Source organism: Anneissia japonica, unplaced genomic scaffold (genome assembly GCF_011630105.1).
Source record: "Anneissia japonica isolate Jap-2015-1 unplaced genomic scaffold, ASM1163010v1 scaffold2240_len173809_cov135, whole genome shotgun sequence".
NCBI classification, from domain to species: Eukaryota; Metazoa; Echinodermata; class Crinoidea; order Comatulida; family Comatulidae; genus Anneissia; species Anneissia japonica.
In genome coordinates, this window is record NW_022696039.1 from 150887 (window position 1) to 155994 (window position 5108).

Genomic DNA, 5108 nt, shown 5'->3' on the forward strand with positions numbered 1-5108 from the left:
TACCGGTGGTCTTTACAAACACCGAACGTCGAACTTAGGTCATGCTTATGCATATTCATATTTAACAGCTCACTAAACTGACCTTACATAGCGCCCTCTATAATTTCTACCCTAATTGTATGGGAATAAAAAATAATGCAGCAGATAATGGATCACCCCCTGTGATCAGCGATGTTACTGACTATATAGCCTAAGCCTAGGCCTAGGCGGAGAAAAATAAATCCACTGTGGTAGCAAATCAAATTAAGTAGCAAAATTGACAATGACTATCAGGCATAATTATTAAATAGTACGTAATATTACTTTTACATTTGATTTTTGTTGTTCTCTGCACATATTTCGATGTAAAACGATGCCTCGCATGAATCGTTGTTATGCCTCGCACTTTTGGGAATGGTAAAACGATGCCTCGCATGAATCGTCGTTTTGCCTCGCTGCCTCGCATGCCTCGCTGCCTCGCACTTTAGTACTACCCGTTCAGCATGGCACTTTAAATTAATTTATAATTTTGTTTTTTATTTTTTATTAAACGTAATTTAATTTTCTACAACAGCACAGTATGTAGTTTAATCACTAAATAAATTATTAAATCATTGTGTTAAATTTTCAAATAAAAGTGATACTGAGCTGATATTATGAGCTTGAAATGTTATGTTTATCTTATGTTTATTTGTTAAATGAACACACTTGACCTAAATACAAGGCCTAGGTCTATGCAAGGTTTCCTTGCTAAAACTTAATTACCAGGAATCAAGATGATATTCTTCTAGGCCTACCAGTATTGTTATATAATAGTCAATCATCACAAGTTAAATAACACACTAATGTTTTCATTCAAACAAATTTACCCACGTCGTCACTAACAAAAACAACATTGTTATGTCTTCAGACTGGTCGAGCATCGAGCCCCAATCGATCACGAAGAACATACAGGAAGACCATGTTTGGTGAGCACATGATTCCCTCTACAAAGTACTGTACGCTATGTGAAGCAAGAAGTAAACAACGAATAATCGTGTATTTTCTGTAAGATATTGAATCACTACGAAAAAAGTGAAACCAGGGATATGTAAAACACATAAAATACTTCTCCCTGGTAAGACAAAACAAATATTTTTAATGTTTTATTCAAAAATATTTTTTCAAGTAGTCTGATCACTAACAAAGCAACATTGGCATGATGTGCATGTGTCTACGAAGTAAGGCTACAGAACTCAACAAATGATTGAGTAAGATGAACGTAACATTTCCAGCTCATAATACAGTATCACTTTTATTTGAAAATTTAACACTTGATTTAATAATTTATTTAGTGATTAAACTACATTCTGTGCTATTGTAGAAAATTAAATTACTTTTAATAAAAAAAAAAAAAAAAAATTATAAATTAATTAGTGCCATGCTGAACTTGGGGGAATCACCACGGCCATGGTAGGCCACGCTAAGCTGAAAATGCTAGTTAAAGTATGACTGCGCATGCGTCGTTTCATTTACGTAAATTTTCGTTTACTGATTTGATTACGACGACGTAAATATATCCAATTCCTTATTTAATATCAGTATAGGCCTACATCTTTGTGCAGCCTACTGTATATTGTCGATTTTAATTGTAAAGTTAAACATTTTCTTTATTTCTTCTTTATGTTGTGTTTTTGTTAGGAGTAAAAAAAAAAAACAAAAAAAAAAAAAAAACATGACATCGATAGGCCGTTATTAATGGAGCTACTGTAAGTACTGGCGAAGATGGACACGAAAACTTAAAATTCAATATCCATTATCAGATCACCAGTCCTGAGCTGCAGTATGTGCTACCTGCCAACATACCAGTACTTTCTATGGAGGCATTATAATAATTTTGATCGGTTCTTGAATATGGTCTTGTGCAAACAATTGGTGAGTTTTGTTGTGAAAACAATAATAATAAGTGAATACTTTATTAAAGCGAATAGTAATATACAGACATATAATGTGATTGGGATTCCATTTCATCACTTGTCACAAGTTGGTCAATGGTAGGGATTAGATGATGTACGCGTAAAATTAGATTTCATAATTCCATGATATAATAGTAAACAAAATACTACATTGTTGTCTTATGCTAATGAAATTTTTAATTAAAGCATAATGTTTGTTATTTTTTTGTTTTTACTTTATTTTCTTTTATTTTAATTGGATTTGATAAACCTACTTTCATTAATATATTTAACTAAGTAATTAACACAGCTTGAATAACTGTTTGTGTACCTGTACAGTAGTGTGCTGAATTTGTGATGTGCAGCCTGAGAGTCACCTTAACAGACTACATTATTTAAACTTGCACAAAACTTGCGAATTATTTATTTTTGTACTTGAATTTTTTACTTAATGTTGCCTAATTAATTGTAATGCCTTTATTGTAGAATATTTATGTGTTTAATGGGGTTGTGAAGTTGTTTTGTAATGTTTTTCTCCCCTTTTGTTAAACTTTAATTTTGAATGAGAGATTGCAATATAGTTCTTCGTATTTCGTATTTCGTAAACACCTCATTTAAACTTACCACAGAACAAAAATTTCAAAATACATCAACTACTTCATGTGATGGAATTTGGTGCTATTATATAATCGTTTGTTTTATTTACATGGTAATTCACTTAACATATTTATAATATATTTTACAGTATTTTCAAGCCTTGAAACTTGTTTAACAACACTTAAATCTATTCTGAACAACTTTGTTTCCTGACTTCATCTGAACTGGATCAAAAAGTACTAAGAAGTTTCAAAAGCTCAAGATTGTCAAAATCGGTAAGTTAATAGATTCTAAAAACTAAATGTTCCGGCGAGACATTTTTATACCTTGTTTATCGAACCCGCCTACTGCAAATATTGATATTTTTAAAATATAAATAAAATTTTATTTCTAAGCAATCAGCGCACCCTCCACCACAAAAAAAAAAAAAAAGAAAAAAAGAAAAAGAAATTGCCGTAAAAAATTAGTTTTTTAAAATTTTAATTATGCCCTCCACTGCCCTGAAATTTCCAAAGATATACATATTTATATAAATTTTAAATATTTAACCATCCTACTTTACATTCACCAATAAAATTTTATATTTATTTTCTCCTCCATCTGGATGTTTTAGGCAGACTGTATGCTGAATAAAAAAACTAAATTTTATCTTTATTTTTATTCTGCCCTCCTCCGATGATCTTTAGAAGAATAAGTACTCGAAACAAGGTATAAAGGAAGTAAGTTGTTACTTTATTATTCGTAAAACCCAATCTGTTTAGCTTCTATAAATATATATTGAATTATAGGATGATACTCTTATTAATAGTACTCAATACATCCTTAATAAAATCATATTTAAGACAATCAAAGTGTTTAATACTGTAAAACCAGCTAAAAGTGTTTAATGAGGATTGTAATTATCATGTAATTATTAGCTGTGTCTGGCCAACAAAACCCTAGCAGATGGGCAGGTTTATGCCTGTGCTTTTCTAGCCTAGAACTCATGATACGATATTGTCATCATAGATGATCTATAGTATGGTGTTCACCTCATCAATAAATTCAGGTGTTAGGGCACATAGAAAGAATAATATTCCTTTTAAAAAAAATGTGATGAGGGTGGGTTTTTTTAATTTTTTATAACCGCATCAATATTTCCAAATAGTTAATGTACACAGGAGTGATAATCTAACAATTTGTTCATATGTGCCCTTATCAATTCGCGAAAGTTTCATGTCACAAAAGTTTCTTGTTTTACATTAGTTGTAATGCTGTAATTTAACCTCTTTGAATTTTTTTGTGCACCAAGCCTCTTAGTTTTTACAGCCAGGCCTTGCTGAAGACTAAGTGGTTAATTCTAGGAAAATACTTGCGTTGCATTCATCTGTGATGCAATTGTGGAAGTGCTTCGCAAATAGCGTAAAACATGTCACATTTTGCGATGCGATACTGGGTAAATCGAACGCTGAAGCCCAGTAAAAATACTTTATCGTAATTAAAATTAGATCTTCTTATTCACATTCACTTCACACTTCCAATGCATAATAAATGTAATAATTTGTCATAATTGTGCTGTGATGATTGTGCGTAATCCCAAAGTTGTTAGGAGACATGTCACCTATATCAATAGTTCAGACCTAAAGTAAATTTGTACAAAAACAAAAGTCAATGAAAACACTAATTTTATTTGTGTTGCATGTCTTTTTTTTATTTGATAAATCTGAGTAAATCTTAAATGCTATTATTTTTAGACCTGTCTTCTTTTTTTTTCCCAGGGCCAGTTTGCAGAATTCTGAAATGCGAGGATGCAACTAGATGTGAAAAAAAGGAGGCGATTGAATACTTTCTTAATAACCTTTGTGAAAACTATGAGGGAAAAAGGCATTCGTACTTCTGTTACTATGATTCATGGTGAAACTATTGACGATTCTAATTGATACACTCTTGCATGGACCCTATCAATTTGAGGATATTCATAATCTGTAAAAACGTTAAATATGTGATATTCCCAATGCGATCAAAATGATGGAATATTCTTACTTTCCAAGGAGCTGGAGAAATTGAATTGTATAGTTACTAAGGGACATTAAGAAATTTTGATTTCATTTATCACTATTTGTATTTGCAGTTGAAAATATTGCTTTCTCTACAAAATAAATAAAATGATTGATCTGTTAAAATGAAATAACCGCTTTGTTTAATCATTGCAGTGAAAATATTTTGTACTATATGTACAAATGAAAAGTTTTATTTTCAGACAAGGAGTAATTTGTTGCAATGTACACCTAGCTCATGCCTATCGACTCAGCCAATGTTCAAACCAGAGTTAGAAGCCAAGTCAGAAATGTGTGGCCTCCATATTTGTTCTCTCTGGGCCATGTCAGCTAAACCATACCGGCTCCCATATTGGCAAACCAATATGCCATCCATATGAGCCAGAAAATATGGGCCTCACATATGGGACACCTATATACCATCCATGTGCAGTTGCAATGGGTACCATGTTTGTCCCACATGGGGCTTTGGTGGAGAATACGAGGGGCCCCATATGGGCAGACCCATATTACATCCATATGGGCCAGAAAATAATGGGCCCCATATACCACCCATGTGCAA

General features: G+C 32.2%; 1 long non-coding RNA gene across 1 annotated transcript; it reads left to right on the forward strand.

The window, feature by feature from the left end:
- The first annotated feature begins 1665 nt into the window (after positions 1-1665).
- On the forward strand, positions 1666-4617 carry LOC117101713. Its single transcript, XR_004444307.1, has 3 exons — positions 1666-1893; positions 2659-2785; positions 4268-4617. It is a non-coding gene; the product is annotated as an uncharacterized LOC117101713 (long non-coding RNA).
- The last annotated feature ends 491 nt before the right edge of the window (positions 4618-5108 follow it).